This window comes from Rutidosis leptorrhynchoides, chromosome 6, assembly GCF_046630445.1.
Source record: "Rutidosis leptorrhynchoides isolate AG116_Rl617_1_P2 chromosome 6, CSIRO_AGI_Rlap_v1, whole genome shotgun sequence".
In the NCBI taxonomy this organism is placed as follows: Eukaryota; Viridiplantae; Streptophyta; class Magnoliopsida; order Asterales; family Asteraceae; genus Rutidosis; species Rutidosis leptorrhynchoides.
Genome location: NC_092338.1, coordinates 67,038,761 through 67,059,309, shown reverse-complemented (window position 1 = coordinate 67,059,309; position 20,549 = coordinate 67,038,761). Strand labels below are relative to the sequence as shown.

At 35.0% G+C, this 20,549-nt stretch overlaps 1 pseudogene; it reads left to right on the top strand.

The window, feature by feature from the left end:
• Positions 1-626: 626 nt before the first annotated feature.
• LOC139853716 (TMV resistance protein N-like) overlaps positions 627-20,549 on the top strand; it is a 273,112-nt pseudogene continuing 253,189 nt past the window's right edge.

Here is a 20,549-nt window from a genome sequence, read left to right as displayed (position 1 = left end):
CCAACAGATTTTAAACCAAAGAAGCTTGTTGTTCTAATATTGCCTCATACCTTGCAAAAAGAACTTTGGCAAGGCTGCAAGGTAGACTCAAATGTTCCTCTGATTTAACATATATTTACAAGTATAAGTGTATAACAGAGGTTACACCTTGCAATAAGGAATTTACGCCCTAACTTTAGAATAACTATATCAACACAGCTACGTACTCGTAGCATTAAATATTGATGTAACTATAAAAACTATATTAGGTAACGCGCATCACATTTTTTTGGTTCCTTTTCGGGCCCGAGTTTCCGAATCGCTTTGCGAACCGACTAATCTCGAGGCGACAGAGTCGTGCATGGAATGCTTCTTTCTCAACTTCCAAAACATCAACTATTTTTCTATTGATAAATTTGTCCTTTGTCTAGTTGTCAAATTCCTACGAAAAACTTTTGTAAGACATTAATGTTTTAATCATTCCTTTTAATTTTATCATAAAGTTATGAAAATAATATGTAATATATAATATATTGATATATTAAGTTACTATTATACAGTAATCATAAAGATAGTTTGGAGGTCCTTCGGGAAGAGCTTTCCCTCGGTTAGAAGGAGGGAAGACTTTCTCTACCCTTAGTGGAGAAATGACTTACTTTTACATCTCACCTCCCATATATCTCACAGTTTTAAGATTGGGTATCGTTGTTGTTGTTGTAACAATCATAATGATACTCTGATAAATAATGTATTAACTATGTGTTGGCAAACGTCAGGTTCTACCACAATTGAAAGAGCTATACCTCGAAGATGCAGAGAAGTTAGTCAGCACACCAGATTTTGATGGACTTCCTTGTCTTGAATATCTGAAACTCAGTGATTGCAAATGTTTGGAAGAGATCCATCCATCACTTGGATATCGTAACAGCCTAGTTCACGTATTTGTATCTGATTGTGAAAACCTTAGAACTTTTCCAACCATTGTCTCTTTAAAAAAACTAAAGACTCTTGAAATCGAGCATTGTAAAGAGCTTCTTGAGTTCCCAGAGATCCAAGCAAGTATGGATAGCTTGATAAAGTTGTATTTAAGGTGTGTTGGGATACAAGTTCTGCCAGCCTCATCAATCGGTAAATACTGTACCAACCTTATTCTGCTAAAATTGGAACATTGTATACATTTAAAGAGAATAGAAGGCAACTTTCAAGACTTAAAACAGTTGGAGAACTTTGAGTTGAATGGTTTGTATAATCTTGAGAAGCTTCCAAGCAATCTCTTTAATTCAGAATGTTCTTTAAAAAGCTTGGATCTCAGTGACTGTCAACTGGGAGATGGAGAGATCCCAGGTGATGTTGGTGAATTATGCGACTTAAGAGAGTTGAATCTAAGTGGGAATAGAATTTCAGTGTTACCTTTCAGCCTCTTGCAACCTACTCAACTGAAACTACTCAACCTGCGGCATTGCTACAATCTTCTTGAGTTGCCCGAACGCCCATCAAGTATAACTATACTTACGAATGGTTTCCACTCACTTGAATCACGGAAGTATGATGTGTTTCTTAGTTTCAGAGGGGAAGATACTCGCAATACCTATGTAGACCATCTCTACCATGCTCTTTCCGATCAACTAATTCACACTTACAAAGACGACGAATTACTTCCTTGAAAGACGACGAATTACTTCCTTGGGTGATTCCATCTATCCATCCCTGTTGAATGCTATTGAGGAATCACAAATTGCGGTCATCGTATTCTCGGAAAACTACGCTGATTCATCATGGTGTTTGGATGAACTTGAATACATTTTGAAATGTAGGGAGGAGAGAGGACTGATAGTTCTACCGATATTCAATAATGTTGATCCATCAGATGTGAGGAAGCTGAAAGGGAAATTTGGAACAGCATTTGTGAAACGAAAGCTTAATAACAGCACCAAAGACGAATCATGGAAAAAAAGCAATCGTTGAAGCATGTAATATTTCTGGATGGGAACCCAAGAACGTTGCCATCGGGTTATTCTCTCTCTCTCTTTTTTTTTTTCTTTTCTTTTTGCTTTGCGTTATATTTATATCCTTTGTTTTAGAAAGTTACTTATGTTTTATTTATCATTTATGATTATGATATTTTTACTTGTTTTAACCCCTTATAGTCGATCGTTAAATTAAGGGATTAAATTGTCAAAGTATAAAATATTTTGTTCCTTTCCAAGCTATTATAAATGTAAATTCGTGATAAGCGAATAATGATCATAACACTTTTTGTGATATAGATCAAATTGTTTCAATTATAACCGGAGATCTTGTATTAATTTAATGTAGACTCGCCGGTCTTGGTTTTTTTTTGGGAAAATTATTACATGTGATGTCAGTATACATTAATCATCCTTAATCTCGAATGTGCAGGCGTGAAGCAGCGGGCATCATATCAATTGTTGATACGATCTCAGAAAAATTGTTTCCCTTAAAATGGATATGTTGATGAAGACCTTGTTGGAATGAAGACTCGCTTGCAATATTTGGGATGGCAATCCTAATATAATACTGCCTTTCAAAAAAAAAAAAAATCCTAATATAATACTTGATGTCAAGACTAGACTTGGTGTGCGATTGCCTGTGCAGGTGATCTAATTTATTACCCATTCGTGCTATTTTTTGGTTCTGATCGATGTAACTATGCTTCAAAATAATAAACATATTCTTTTTTTCTTTTTTGTGAGTAAAAGATGTGAACGGTGATTATGAAGTTAAAGTTTCCATTGTAAACATGATTTTGAATCAATGGTCTCACCCAAAAAAGATAATCATGTTATAATTCAGTAGGCTTATAACTACCTTTAGTGGTTTGATTCTTGATGTTATAATTCAGTAGGCTTATAACTACCTTTAGTGATTTGATTCTTGATTTAGAATACTAATAATGAAGTGTAAGAACAAAGATGATAATGGAGAGAAAGAAAGAAACACTTTGTAAGTGTGAGAAATGGTGCAAGTTTAATGCTTGCATTCATGGCTATTTATAGCAAAAATATCACAAGTTTAGGTAATACAATAATATTACTTTTGTGTATCAATAATTGACTATCCATTTATATATATATATTTATATATTATAACACTCCCCCTTGGATAGCAATTTTGTTTGTTGAAGATCAACTGTAAGTTACTGCCTCGTTAAAAACCTTGCTAAAGAAAACCCAGTGGGAAAAACTTTAGCTAAGGGAAAAAGAGTGCAGCATGGAGTTGACTCCCCCTCAAGTAGACATCGCTTCGGTTGTTACATCTTTTGAACATGTCTCATGCCAATGTTATGAACGTGTGTTCTGAAAATAGCAGTTGGAAGTGCTTTCGTGAAAAGATCAGCAGAGTTTTTGCTGGATTGAACATATCTCATTTCAATCTCGTTGTCCTTAATGAGATTTTGAGTGTATGAGAAGAATCTAGGAGGTATGTGTTTGGTTCGGTCACTTTTGATATACCCTTCTTTCATCTGTGCTATGCAAGCTGCATTATCTTCATAGATAATTGTTGGACTTTTATCGCGTTCTAGTCCACAAGAATCAGTAATGATTTGTGTCATTGATCTCAACCAAAAACATTCCCGAGTAGCTTCATGTAATGCAATCACTTCGGCATGATTTGATGATGTAGCAACAAGTGTTTGTTTTTGAGAACGCCATGATATTGCAGTACCTCCATTTAGGAATACATATCCAGTTTGAGATTTAGCTTTATGTGGATCAGATAAATAACCTGCATCAGCATAACCTGTCATAACCCGTCCTTAACCATAAGAACGCGTTAGATAACGTATGATTTCATTGCGAGGTATTGACCTCTATATGAGACATTTTTGAAAGAAAACTGCATATATTATACATTACAAACCATAACCATTATTTTTGTTACAAGCTTAAGACAATAAAAAGAAGATTAACGTTTAGCGATAATCTTCGACTTACAAACTTTACAAATGATGACAACAACACGGTTTCTAGCATATTTTACAATACAACATCTCGGATATGCAGTTTTATTTTTGACACAAACATGCGTACGCAAGATCCTGGTTAGATCCAACATGATGCAGCGGAAGCTTTAGAAATCACCTGAGAATAGACATGTTTTAAAAAGGTCAACATAAAGTTGGTGAGATATAGGTTTAGTGCCGGCAGCAATATATATATAGACCACAAGATTTCGTATATAAACACTTTAATAAAAGTATTCTAAGTGGTTGAGCACTTGATAACCATACTTAACATTTTCACGTCGCATATTCCCTTTAATATGAAATCTTACTACACCGTACCAAGTGTAGTCACAAAACGAAGTACTGTGCAACCGTTGAATACTGGTCGTCCAGTCCGGTTGGGGTCGTCAGGCCCGATAGATCTATCAACAGGATTCGCGTTTACAATACCGCTGTAAATATTAGTTACCAAGCTACAGGGAAGTATGCCAGTGGTACAACTCAACGTAGAACATATTTTTCAGTTACTTGTGTCCATATCGTAAAACATAAAATACATGTATTCTCATCCCGAAATATTTAGAGTTTAAAAGTGGGACTATATACTCACTCTTGTCTTGATGATATAAATAATTTGACTCGGTCTTCCGGTTGATATCACGAACCTATCCATATATAATATATCAATATGTTTTCATTTTTAAACAAACGTTATAAATATATACTTGTTATACTTTTAATACTTTGAATAATTCCTTAGTCCGTAGTTAGCAGTCCGATGTTAGTAATTCAATTTTAATGGTTCATTTTTAGATGTTTAATATACCCGCAATGAAATAAATAAAACCCCCAACGAAATCAATAAAACCCCATCGTATATGTGTTGGTCGAGATTAATCTTGACCCATGGTACCGGTGTTGTCAAATGACGTGTTGCGTACATAAAGTACCGGTGTTGTCAAATGACGTGTTGCGTACAATCATGGGATCTTATGATTAATCTTCTCGTGTTGTTTACGGGTGATCCTGAACCATATAAAATTGAATTATAAGTACATATATATAAAATATCATGTTATCTTAGAAATATGTGATTTATATCATTTTTTCCAATTGATCCCGTAGTTGAAATGATCTAGGATAACCAATTTTGTTTCGGTCATAGTTTCTTCGTTACAAATCCGTTTTCGTTGATTCAAATTGCCATCTTCTTGGATCGAGTTCTTCTTTAAGACTATGAACTGTAAATACCTTGGTTTGTATTCAAAATCATACGGCATAAGTGAAACATTAGTGAAACATATGAAGTTAAACATTTTTGTTACAACAAAATCATTTAATGACCATTTTTCTAAAAATACTTATACTTTGAAAAACCAAGTTTTACCTTGTTAAATTAGCATATACATAAGTTATATTACAGGTCTTGAAGTATTTTAAAAGTTAAGTTAGAAGGATCTATTTAGTTTGCAAACAAGTTTGAAAACATTCAAACTATGTTCTTGTTGTTAAACTTTTGTACCACAAAATAAGATAGCTATATATATATGAATCGAATAAGGTTATGAACATAGATTCTACCTCAAGTTCCTTGGATAAGTTTGCTGTAAAAGAGGAGTAAGAAGCTAGAATCAAAAGGGTGATAGAAGTGGATGAAAGATTGGTAGTAAGTTGGTGTTCTTGGAAGGTTTTCTTGAAGTGTTTTTGTATGGTTTTCTTATGGTGTTTTAGTATGGTTTTTGAAGCTAGATCTTTATGGAATTTTGCTGGGTTGTTATGGAGTTTAGAGAGTAAGAAAGAGTGTGTGTTTTAGCTAGGAAATTGAAGTAGTAAATGAAGCAAAATGATCATGTATATATACTACAAAAAAAACGTGGCATAAGGAGTATATGGACAAAATTTTCAAGTAATCATTTTATGTATCTAGTCCTAATTGTTTCCAAATACAATTACCTAGCTCTAAGGGCATGAACATGGCTGGTTAGGTGGTGATTTTGATGTGTATTTACTATTAGTAAATACGTATAGAAGCTAGGTATGATACGAGTACAAATACTCTAAATATACGTATAGAAATTTTGTGAAAAATGGAATGAGGATTCAAATATAGCTATCTTTTGTGAATACACTTATATGATTTTATGTATTTAAGTTCTTAAAAGTGATTAAATACATTACTTATACAATATATGTATAAACATTATAGTCTTAAGTATTTAAGTCAAATAACGTTACGTATTGTTATCGTTTTGAAAACTTAAGTTAGTAGTTTCAAAATACACATATAACTTGTTGTTATTAATACAAAATGAGATATTAAAACATTCATTAATCATGTTAAATATGTATATATACATATATATATACACAAACGTATAATTATCATATATTGTATAGTTCGTGATATCATCGGTCAAACTGGACGGTCAAACGTTGTGTAAAACTCTTTTCGGAAATATAAGTCTCGACAATTTGGATTGCTTATCATGTTGGCAAGGTTTAATTTATGTAAATATTAATCTTATAAGTATAGAATGATCGAAAAAGTGCGGGTCGTTACATTACCTCCCCGTTAAATAAATTTCGTCCCGAAATTTTAAAATTGTACCTATTTTGCGTCATCGAGAAACAAATGCGGATACTTTCGTTTCATCTGATCCTCTCGTTCCCAAGTAAACTCGGGACCTCTTCTAGCATTCCAACGAACCTTAACAATCGGTATATTGCTCTGTTTGAGCTGTTTAACTTCACGGTCCATGATTTCAATTGGTTCTTCGACGAATTGTAGTTTCTCGTCGACATGGATTTCTTCAAGAGGAATGGTGAGGTCTTCCTTTGCAAGACACTTCTTAAGGTTTGAGACGTGAAAGGTATTATGTACTCCGGCGAGTTGTTGCGGTAACTCGAGTCGATAAGCTACCGGTCCAATGCGTTCGATGATCTTGAACGGGCCTACGTACCTTGGGTTCAGTTTACCCCTTTTGCCGAAACGTATTACACCTTTCCAAGGTGACACCTTTAGCATAACCATGTCCCCGACCTGAAACTCTAATGGTTTCCTTCGAACATCGGCGTAGCTCCAATGCTCGCATGATAACTATTATTATACGAGAATTCTGCTAACGGTAGATATTTATCCCATCCGTTTCCAAAATCGATCACACATGCCCTGAGCATGTCTTCGAGAGTCTGAATCGTTCTTTCACTCTGTCCATCGGTTTGTGGATGATATGCGGTACTCATATCCAACCGAGTTCCTAGTGCCTCCTGTAGTGATTGCCAGAATTTTGAAGTAAATCTACTATCACGATCGGATATAATGGAAATAGGTATTCCATGCCTTGAAACTATTTCCTTTATATATAATCGTAATAATTTCTCCATTCTATCTGTTTCCTTTATAGGCAAGAAATGTGCAGATTTGGTAAGACGATCAACAATTACCCAAATGGTGTCGTATCCCCAGGCAGTCTTTGGTAACTTCGTGATGAAATCCATGGTAATACCGTCCCATTTCCATTCTGGAATTTCTGGTTGTTGAAGTAACCCTGACGGCTTCTGGTGTTCTGCTTTGACTTTGGAACAAGTTAAACATTCCCCAACATATGTTGCAACGTCTGTCTTCAAATTAGGCCACCAATAATGCGTCTTAAGATCTTGGTACATCTTTCCAACTCCAGGATGTATCGAATATCTTGTCTTATGTGCCTCGTTCAATATCAACTTCCTTAATCCACCCAACTTCGGTACCCAAATACGATTTGCAAAATATCGAATTCCATCTTCCCGCATAACGAGTTGCTTCGCATACTTCTTCATTATTTCATTTCCTATATTTTCTTTAGTAAGTGCTTCTCGTTGAACTTCTTTGATTTGTGAGTTGAGATTCATGCGAATTTTTATGTTCATCGCTCGTACTCGAATTGGTTCTCGTTCCTTTCTGCTTAGTGCGTCAGCCACCACATTCGCTTTCCCGGGATGATAACGAATTTCACAATCATAGTCGTTTATTAACTCGACCCACCTACGTTGCCTCATGTTCAATTGTTTCTGATCAAAAATATGTTGAAGGCTTTTATGATCAGTAAACACAGTGAATTTAACCCCATACAAGTAGTGTCTCCACATCTTCAATGCAAACACGACTGCTCCCAATTCTAGATCATGCGTCGTATAATTCCGCTCGTGAATCTTCAATTGTCGGGATGCAAATGCAATTACTTTCTTTCGTTGCATAAGAACACAACCAAAACCTTGTCGCGAAGCGTCACAATATATTTCAAAATCATCGTTCCCTTCTGGTAACGATAAAATAGGCGCCGTAGTTAACTTCTTCTTCAGTAATTGAAATGCGTTCTCCTGCTCCGAGGTCCATTCGTATTTCTTCCCTTTTTGTGTTAATGCTGTCAACGGCTTAGCTATTCGGGAAAAATCTTGAATAAACCTTCTATAATAACCGGCTAAACCCAAAAATTGGCGTATCTGTGTTGGTGTTTTAGGAGTCTCCCATTTTTCAATAGCTTCAGTTTTTGCTGGATCAACCTGAATTCCTTTGCTATTAACAACGTGACCAAGAAATTGCACTTCTTTCAACCAGAAAGCACACTTAGAAAATTTAGCGTATAGCTGTTCTTTTCTCAACAACTCTAATATCAACCTTAAATGCTGCTCATGCTCTTGCTCACTCTTGGAATAGATAAGAATATCATCAATGAAAACGATAACAAACTTATCCAAATACGGACTACAAACTCGATTCATGAGGTCCATGAATACAGCTGGCGCATTTGTCAACCCAAACGGCATGACCAAAAATTCGTAATGACCATAACGTGTTCGAAAAGCAGTTTTCGGAATGTCCTCTTCTTTGACACGTAGTTGATGATAGCCCGATCTTAGGTCGATTTTCGAATAAACACATGATCCCTGGAGTTGATCAAATAAGTCGTCAATTCTCAGTAGTGGATATCGATTTTTGATAGTTAACTTATTTAATTCACGATAATCTATGCACATCCTAAAAGATCCATCTTTCTTTTTAACAAATAGAATCGGAGCTCCCCACGGTGAAGTACTTGGTCGTATGAATCCACGGTCTAGTAATTCTTTTAACTGACTTTGAAGTTCTTTTAATTCGGACGGTGCAAGTCTATATGGCGCACGAGCCACTGGTGCAGCTCCTGGTACTAAATCTATTTGAAATTCTACCGATCTAAATGGAGGTAATCCCGGCAATTCTTCCGGAAAAACTTCAGGAAAATCTCTTGCCACAGGCACATCGTTGATACACTTTTCTTTCTTTTCAACTTTATTAACATGTGCTAGAATAGCATAACATCCCTTTTCTAAACACTTCTTGGCTTTCAAACAGCTAATGAGTTTTAGCTTTGAATTACCCTTCTCTCCATAAATCATCACTGGCATTTTATCCTTACCAGGAATACGAATTGCCTTCTTGGCACAAACAACTTCCGCTCCTATTTTGGACATCCAGTCCATGCCGACTATTACATCAAAACCTCCTAATTCTACGGGTATTAAGTCGATTTTAAACGTTTCTCCGGCTAGATTTATTTCACAACCACGACAAATTTTATCGGCTTTAATTAGTTTACCATTAGCTAACTCAATCAAGTACTTAGCATCTAGAGGTAATGATGAACAATTCAATTTAGTGTAAAAATTTCTACACACGTAACTTCTATCGGCGCCAGTATCAAATAAAATAGATGCTGATAAGTTATTAATGGTAAACGTACCCGTAACAAGCTCCGGGTCTTCACGTGCCTCTCTAGCATTAATAACAAACGCTCTTCCACGTGCAGGTCCGCCATTCTGATTCGGGCACTGACTCTTATAGTGACCTTGTTTTCCACAACCAAAACAAGTAACGGTAGCCAAAGCAGTTCTATTTGCGTTGGTGGCAGGAGTTTTGTTACCATTTGTAACGAGAGCCTTACAATCTTCAGCAAGATGACCCTGTCGATTGCATTTGGTGCACAACACACTACAGTAACCAAAGTGATGTTTGTGACATCGGTTGCATAAAGGACTTTGTCCTTTGTAACCAAAGCCTGAACCGCTACCCGCACCTTTCGTGGTTTCTTGTTTCTTATAAGGTTGTTGTTGGTAACCTCGATCATAATTTCCATTCCACTTTTTCTTGTTCCCCAATACCTTCACCTCAGTATTGAATGCTTTCTTGTCCAAAATGACCTGATCCATTAGCTCGTTTGCCATGGTTATAGCTTCATGAATTGTCTTAGGTTTCGATGCTGTAACGTTTGCCTTGACCTTTTTGGGCAAACCACCTTTGTACATTTCAATCTTCCGTGCTTCGGTTGGAACCAATTCAGGACATAGTAAAACCAATTCCATGAATCGCTGATTGTAGTTGGTGATTTCAGTACCAACCACCTTCAAACTTCGTAACTCATCTTCTAACTTAATAACCTCATTCCTTGGACAATACTCGGTGATTATCATTGTTTTGAATTCTTCCCATGGAGTATCATAAGCTACATCTCCTCCTACCGCCTTCACATAATTCTTCCACCATGTGAGTGCACTATCTTGTAAAGTGCACGATGCAAACTTGGTCATGTCTTTTTCATCACAACCACTGATTTTAAACACCGTCTCCATCTTTTCTATCCATCGGGTTAAACCGATCGGTCCTTCCGTTCCACTGAATGATGAAGGTTTGCAAGCTTGGAAAGTCTTGTAAGTACATCCTACACGAGGATTTGGATTAACTGCAGCAGCTCTTGCAGCCTCAACCCATAACATTCTGTCGTTCACTCGCTGGTTGATGAGTTCCTCGAGTTCTTGTTCCGTCATTCGATTCAATCGCGCCATTTCCTAATGAAAGAAAATAATTATTCACATGGAATATTATAGATGTAGTGTGTATTTATAGTACATTTATAGCTTGTTAATAATATGAACCAGGTATTATTATAAAAGCCTTTTCTTCTTATTAGCGTTTTATAATTATATCTTGGGTAGTACCTACCCGTTAATGTTCATACTTAATAGCTTAGTACAGAATCAATTACTACAATCTAAATAATACTTAACCATGGAAAATTATTGCATTTCATACTTCGCTATTTTACATATGCTTACATCAAACTTTAAACAAACCACACTAATAATATTATACAAAACATTATGTGATTCCATGGTTTAATACGGCAGCGCATCATTTGGTCTATTTCCCAAAACATTTATGTCCAGGGAATCCCCCAACGCGAATCCTAGCTGTCTCCCTACGTTTTGGCTGAGGTGCCGAAGAACTAGATGCGGGGATAGCACTAATAGGAATAGCGGGGATAGGGGTGGTAGTGTTGAGTGGAATTGGTGCTACGTCATTCTCACTAAGTTCGGGATTTGAATTTTCTAATTCATTCGCTTTTCGTTTCTTTCCTTGATCGAATTTTTCTTTCGTAATTTCTAGTATTTCTTCCTCGGGTTCACTTTCTTCTTCGGGTTCACTGTCCTCTTCGGGTTCACTTTCCTCCTCGGGTTCACTTTCCGATATTTCTATAGTTGGTTCATCCGGAAATTGTGAGTCTTCCCCAAAAATACCACTTTCGTCATCGGATATGTTAATGACTGAAACACAATCTGAAGGTTCTGATTCGGAGTCGCTGAATGTGATAATAAGTTTCGAGCCCGACATCTATCACACAACAACTAACCCATTAGTACTACATAATATTTACATATAAATTTTAACCAACAGTGATAAGCAATGGTTTTTTTTTTTTTTAAAATCAGACCCGGTCAAAGTCCAGACTTTACTAATGTATCCTAACGACTTCTCGGTTAGACACACTAATGCAAACCTGGTTCGCTAAGACCAACGCTCTGATACCACATGTCATAACCCGTCCTTAACCATAAGAACGCGTTAGATAACGTATGATTTCATTGCGAGGTATTGACCTCTATATGAGACATTTTTGAAAGAAAACTGCATATATTATACATTACAAACCATAACCATTATTTTTGTTACAAGCTTAAGACAATAAAAAGAAGATTAACGTTTAGCGATAATCTTCGACTTACAAACTTTACAAATGATGACAACAACACGGTTTCTAGCATATTTTACAATACAACATCTCGGATATGCAGTTTTATTTTTGACACAAACATGCGTACGCAAGATCCTGGTTAGATCCAACATGATGCAGCGGAAGCTTTAGAAATCACCTGAGAATAGACATGTTTTAAAAAGGTCAACATAAAGTTGGTGAGATATAGGTTTAGTGCCGGCAGCAATATATATATAGACCACAAGATTTCGTATATAAACAGTTTAATAAAAGTATTCTAAGTGGTTGAGCACTTGATAACCATACTTAACATTTTCACGTCGCATATTCCCTTTAATATGAAATCTTACTACACCGTACCAAGTGTAGTCACAAAACGAAGTACTGTGCAACCGTTGAATACTGGTCGTCCAGTCCGGTTGGGGTCGTCAGGCCCGATAGATCTATCAACAGGATTCGCGTTTACAATACCGCTGTAAATATTAGTTACCAAGCTACAGGGAAGTATGCCAGTGGTACAACTCAACGTAGAACATATTTTTCAGTTACTTGTGTCCATATCGTAAAACATAAAATACATGTATTCTCATCCCGAAATATTTAGAGTTTAAAAGTGGGACTATATACTCACTCTTGTCTTGATGATATAAATAATTTGACTCGGTCTTCCGGTTGATATCACGAACCTATCCATATATAATATATCAATATGTTTTCATTTTTAAACAAACGTTATAAATATATACTTGTTATACTTTTAATACTTTGAATAATTCCTTAGTCCGTAGTTAGCAGTCCGATGTTAGTAATTCAATTTTAATGGTTCATTTTTAGATGTTTAATATACCCGCAATGAAATAAATAAAACCCCCAACGAAATCAATAAAACCCCATCGTATATGTGTTGGTCGAGATTAATCTTGACCCATGGTACCGGTGTTGTCAAATGACGTGTTGCGTACATAAAGTACCGGTGTTGTCAAATGACGTGTTGCGTACAATCATGGGATCTTATGATTAATCTTCTCGTGTTGTTTACGGGTGATCCTGAACCATATAAAATTGAATTATAAGTACATATATATAAAATATCATGTTATCTTAGAAATATGTGATTTATATCATTTTTTCCAATTGATCCCGTAGTTGAAATGATCTAGGATAACCAATTTTGTTTCGGTCATAGTTTCTTCGTTACAAATCCGTTTTCGTTGATTCAAATTGCCATCTTCTTGGATCGAGTTCTTCTTTAAGACTATGAACTGTAAATACCTTGGTTTGTATTCAAAATCATACGGCATAAGTGAAACATTAGTGAAACATATGAAGTTAAACATTTTTGTTACAACAAAATCATTTAATGACCATTTTTCTAAAAATACTTATACTTTGAAAAACCAAGTTTTACCTTGTTAAATTAGCATATACATAAGTTATATTACAGGTCTTGAAGTATTTTAAAAGTTAAGTTAGAAGGATCTATTTAGTTTGCAAACAAGTTTGAAAACATTCAAACTATGTTCTTGTTGTTAAACTTTTGTACCACAAAATAAGATAGCTATATATATATGAATCGAATAAGGTTATGAACATAGATTCTACCTCAAGTTCCTTGGATAAGTTTGCTGTAAAAGAGGAGTAAGAAGCTAGAATCAAAAGGGTGATAGAAGTGGATGAAAGATTGGTAGTAAGTTGGTGTTCTTGGAAGGTTTTCTTGAAGTGTTTTTGTATGGTTTTCTTATGGTGTTTTAGTATGGTTTTTGAAGCTAGATCTTTATGGAATTTTGCTGGGTTGTTATGGAGTTTAGAGAGTAAGAAAGAGTGTGTGTTTTAGCTAGGAAATTGAAGTAGTAAATGAAGCAAAATGATCATGTATATATACTACAAAAAAAACGTGGCATAAGGAGTATATGGACAAAATTTTCAAGTAATCATTTTATGTATCTAGTCCTAATTGTTTCCAAATACAATTACCTAGCTCTAAGGGCATGAACATGGCTGGTTAGGTGGTGATTTTGATGTGTATTTACTATTAGTAAATACGTATAGAAGCTAGGTATGATACGAGTACAAATACTCTAAATATACGTATAGAAATTTTGTGAAAAATGGAATGAGGATTCAAATATAGCTATCTTTTGTGAATACACTTATATGATTTTATGTATTTAAGTTCTTAAAAGTGATTAAATACATTACTTATACAATATATGTATAAACATTATAGTCTTAAGTATTTAAGTCAAATAACGTTACGTATTGTTATCGTTTTGAAAACTTAAGTTAGTAGTTTCAAAATACACATATAACTTGTTGTTATTAATACAAAATGAGATATTAAAACATTCATTAATCATGTTAAATATGTATATATACATATATATATACACAAACGTATAATTATCATATATTGTATAGTTCGTGATATCATCGGTCAAACTGGACGGTCAAACGTTGTGTAAAACTCTTTTCGGAAATATAAGTCTCGACAATTTGGATTGCTTATCATGTTGGCAAGGTTTAATTTATGTAAATATTAATCTTATAAGTATAGAATGATCGAAAAAGTGCGGGTCGTTACATAACCAACCAAATCTTGTTTTGATTCGTTAGAATAAAATAATCCTAAATCAGTAGTTCCTCGAAGGTATCGAAATATGTGTTTGATCCCATTCCAGTGTCTTTTGGTAGGAGCAGAGCTGAACCTTGCCAACAAATTAACTGCAAAAGAAATGTCAGGTCTTGTACAATTTGTAAGATACATAAGAGCTCCAATTGCACTAAGATATGGTACTTCTGGTCCAAGAATATCTTCATGATCTTCACATGGACGAAATGGATCAGTTTCAACATTGAGTGATCTAACAACCATAGGAGTACTTAATGGTTTTGCCTTGTCCATATTGAAACGTTTCAAAATCTTTTCAGTATATGTTGTTTGATGTACAAGTAAACCATTAGGCATATGCTCAATTTGTAAACCAAGGCAATACTTGGTTTTTCCGAGATCTTTCATTTCAAATTCTTTCTTTAGAAGTTGAATGGCTTCATAGATCTCTTTATTTGTACCTATGATGTTAAGATCATCAACATAAACAGCTATGATCACATATCCGGATGTTGTTTTCTTAATGAAAACACAAGGGCAAGTAAGGTTATTTGTATACCCTTTGCTTATCAAGTAATCACTTAATCGGTTATACCACATACGTCCCGATTGTTTTAACCCATATAAAGATCTTTGTAATTTAATCGAATACATTTCTTTGGGTTTTGCATTTGATGCTTCTGGTACCTTAAATCCTTCAGGTATCTTCATATATATATCACTATCAAGTGATCCATATAGGTAAGCAGTCACAACATCCATGAGATGCATTTCTAAATTTTTAGAAACTGCCAGACTGATTAAGTACCTAAAAGTAATTGCATCCATAACAGGGGAATAAGTTTCTTCATAATCAATTCCCGGTCTTTGAGAAAAACCTTGAGCTACAAGTCTAGCTTTATACCTTGTAACTTCATTTTTCTCATTTCTTTTTCGGACAAAAATCCATCTGTATCCTACAGGTTTCACATCTTTAGGAGTGAGAATGATGGATCCGAAAACTTTTCTTTTATTGAGTGATTCTAATTCAGCTCGTATTGCTTCTTTCCATTGAGCCCAATCATGTCTATTTTGACATTCAACCATAGATGTTGGTTCTGGATCATCATCATTATTCATGATGTCATATGCAACATTAAATGAAAATTTCTCATCAAGATTTTTCATTTCATTTCGGTTCCATAATATTTTTGAATATGCATAATTGATTGCAATTTCTGTATTGACATCATCAATCTCCTCTGCAGTAGGAGTACTGATTTGTGGTTCTTCTTGAACACTTTCTTTTACTTCATTATCAGCTGATTTTCTTTTTCGAGGATTTTTATCCTTTGAACCAATTGGTCTTCCACGTTTCTGACGTGGCAAAGATTCATGAGTGACGTTATTGCCAGCTTTTGGAATTTCAATTCGAGCTGGAGTATTTACTGCTGGTATATATGATTTTGTCACCGTTTTTGTATCTGTAAATGCATCAGGCAATTGATTTGCAAGTTCTTGTATATGCATTATCTTTTGAACTTCTGTCTCGCATTCTTTTGTGCGAGGATCAAGATACTTTAATTGAGGTTCACACCATGAAACATCATTTTCTTTATTTTTCATTTCTCCCCCTAATCTAGGGAACAATGTTTCATTAAAATGACAATCAGCAAAACGTGCTGTAAAAACGTCACCTGTCATAGGTTCAATATACCTTAATATTGAAGATGTTTCATATCCAACATATATTCCCAACCTCCTTTGAGGACCCATTTTTGTACGTTGTGGTGTCGCAATTGGAACATACACTGCACAACCAAATGTTCTAAGATGGGAAATATTTGGCTCTTGACCAAAAGCAAGTTGTAGGGGGGAATATTTATGACTTGCACTTGGTCTGATGCGAATCAATGCAGCAGCATGTAAAATTGCATGACCCCATATAGATACAGGGAGTTTTGTTCTCATTATCAATGGTCTAGCGATTAACTGTAAACGTTTAATCAATGACTCGGCTAAACCATTTTGTGTATGCACATGAGCAACAGAATGTTCAACAACAATTCCTATAGACATGCAATAGTCATTAAATGCTTGAGATGTAAATTCACCAGCATTATCAAGTCTCACCCTTTTAATGGTGTAATCAGGAAAATGAGCTCTCAATTTAATAATTTGGGCAAGAAATTTTGCAAATGCCACATTACGGCTTGATAACAGACAAACATGAGACCATCTGCTAGATGCGTCTATTAGAACCATGAAATATCTAAATGGTCCACATGGTGGATGAATTGGTCCACATATATCACCTTGAATTCTTTCAAGAAACATTGGTGATTCTTTCTCAACCTTAAGTGGTGAGGGTCTAGTTATCAATTTTCCAAGAGAGCAAGATGTACATGGAACCATTGTATCATGATGGATTTTTCTATCCTTTAGTGGATGTCCATGAGTACATTCAATAATCCTTTTCATCATTGTTGATCCTGGATGGCCTAATCTGTTATGCCATAAACTGAATACACCAGGATCAATATATTTTTCGTTAACTACCATATGTATTTCTGGTACATTTATATGTGTATAATGTAATCCAGAACTAAGTCTTGGCAGTTTTTCAACCACATAACTCTTGTCAGTGATACTTAAATATTTCTCATTTTCTGTTGTCACTGACTGATAATCATACCCGTTAAGGTATATGTCGGAGAAACTCAATAAATTTCTGCTTGACTTGGGAGAAAATAAGGCATCATTTATTAAAAATTTTGTACCATTTGGTAGTATGAAATTTGCCTTTCCTATCCCTTTTATCAAGTTAGCAGGTCCTGATATTGTATGTATAGTTCCTTCCGTTGGTTTTAGATCAATAAAATATTTTTCGGATTTAAGCATAGTGTGTGTAGTTCCACTGTCTGCTATACAGAGATCTCCACCACTTGATTGATGTTGTATTCCAGCAAAATTCATATTGAACTTCATATATAAGAAATAAATAGTGAGTACATTAATATTACACAATATTTTAAACGCAAATAGATAGTACTGAAACATTTAGCAAACATAATGACAAAGACAGACGATATTAAATCGTTTATTTTTCGAAAGACACACAACTTAAACATTCAAGAAATCTTCATATAAATCAGATGGTTTCTCAGTGACTGTTGGATCGACGTTATCCACAAAGTTTACTTCCTTTTCTTTATCTTTCAGCGAATCCTGATACATCTTAACAAGATGTTTAGATGTTCGGCAAGTATTAGCCCAGTGGCCCATTCTACCACATCTGTAGCAAGATTCTTCAGAATTTTTAGAAGAATTTTCTTCAACATCTTGTTTAGTGGGCTTGTTTTGTGGTTGATATTTATATTTTCGTGGATTATTATTTCTTTGACCACCACGGCAACGACCACGACCACGTCCTCGCCCATTACCATTACCATAAGGATGGTTTCTACCATAGTTATGGCTTTTGGCATGATGATGGTGATGGTTATTATAACCACGACCTTGCCCGCGTCCTTGTCCCTGTTTATAATTATTTGCAGTATTTGCTTCAGGGATTGCAAGTGTACCAGTAGGACGGGATTGCTGATTTTTCATTAATAGCTCATCATTTTGCTCTGCAACTAAGAGATATGAATTAAGTTCAGGATATGTTTTGAACTTTAGCATTCTCAAATTTCTTTGCACTGTGATGTTTGCAGCATTCATTGTGGAGAAAGTTTTCTCCATCATGTCTGCATCACTTATTTCATGTCCACAGAATTTAAGTTGTGAACATGTATTATACAGAGCTGAGCTATATTCATTTACTTTCTTAAAGTCTTGGAACCTTAATGTTCTCCATTGTTCCATAGCAGCTGGAAGTAAAATTTCTCTTTGATTATTGAATCTGCTTTTGAGACCTTCCCATAAAACATGGGGATCTTCTACAGTCACATAATTATTTTGTAAGCATTCATCAATATGTTGATGAATAAAGCAACATGCCGTTGCTTGTTCTTTTTCAGAACAAGTGTTGTTTTCATTTATGGTTTCAAGAATACCCATTGATTTAAGATGCATTTTTACTTTTATAACCCATGGCATGTAGTTGTTTCCAGTTGATTCTAAAGGAGTAAATTTAAGCTTTTCCAGATTCGACATTTTCTATTAAAACAAACAACATGATAAATTATAGTCACTTTATATTCATAAGTATATAAAAATTAAACATAAATTTAATATAACATAAATGATAAGTAGGTGACAGTGTCGACCATATGAAAGCAATCATTAATAAATGTTATATAACATAAATATAAATATTAGTAAACATAAATGATAATTAGGCGACAGTGTCGGCCATATAAATGTTAGATAATAGAAATATAAATGTTAGTAACATAAATGATAATTAGGCGACAGTGTCGGCCATATAAATGTTAGATAATTGAAATATAAATGTTAGTAACATAAATGATAATTAGGCGACAGTGTCGGCCATATAAATGTTAGATAATTGAAATATAAATGTTAGTAACATAAATGATAATTAGACGACAGTGTCGACCATATATTATTCAGGTGGTATAACCGACCATATATCATTTAGGTGGCAGAGCCAACCATAATTAGTATTAAGATTATCGTGCTGATAACGTGTTATAATTCAGTAGGCTTATAACTACCTTTAGTGGTTTGATTCTTGATGTTATAATTCAGTAGGCTTATAACTACCTTTAGTGATTTGATTCTTGATGTTATAATTCAGTAGGCTTATAACTACCTTTAGTGATTTGATTCTTGATTTAGAATACTAATAATGAAGTGTAAGAACAAAGATGATAATGGAGAGAAAGAAAGAAACACTTTGTAAGTGTGAGAAATGGTGCAAGTTTAATGCTTGCATTCATGGCTATTTATAGCAAAAATATCACAAGTTTAGGTAATACAATAATATTACTTTTGTGTATCAATAATTGACTATCCATTTATATATATATATTTATATATTATAACAAATCATAATTTACACCATGCTTTGTGACTATATGAAAAATTCATAGCCTAAATAAATTAGGTTTTATAACAGCTTTCAATAATATTTTTTTTTTACGGCGAAAATATTAATATATATATATATAAAGATCGTAAAGATCCGGTGGTACATACGAACAATAATGATTGAAAGGTCTCGCTCTGATCGTCATACAAAATGGACGATAACATTGAAAGAGAGCGAGCACATTGAAAGTGTAAATGACAGTACAAGAGAATAACCACCAAACCTAAATCTAAAAATATTTAAAACCGGGCACGTATCAAACGCTGCAATTGCCTTAAACTCAAAAGCCGCACAACTACAATGAACACCGGGCACTCCAGTAGCACCTAACCCGAAGCCTGCGAATCAAAGTAACCTCTCGTACCCGAAAAACTACGTAACAACTCCTAAACTAGAGAACCACAAGACCGTCGAGTAAGATCAAATCCCCGTTCGAGCGGAAGAAAGGACCCCAAGAGAAACACTTCAATAAACATCAATTTTGCGAGGTCAACTAAGTCAACACACGCCGGCAACGACATCGAGTCCACCCGAATAGACTCGACTACGGGAAAGGTATGAACACTACAGCCGAGCAACAACCAAACAGTGCAAATCACAAAGTCAAACCAATGGAAACCAGGCTATCATCACCGAATTTTCTGAGGACATTTACAAACCCGCGGGTTCCAACAATCAAAGCAACAACCAGCATTCGTCGGTGGCCGCCGGTAAAACCAGCAGCTACCCTCAAACACCAGCCACCATAATGAGCAGCCACCAGCAACCACCTCGATCCGCCAGTGACCGCTATCATCGAAACTTGGCGGCCAACAGTCACCAACGGCCCAAAGTAGCCGCCGGCTGCCACCACACCGTCAGAAACCGCAGCTTTCAACACTAAACACACAC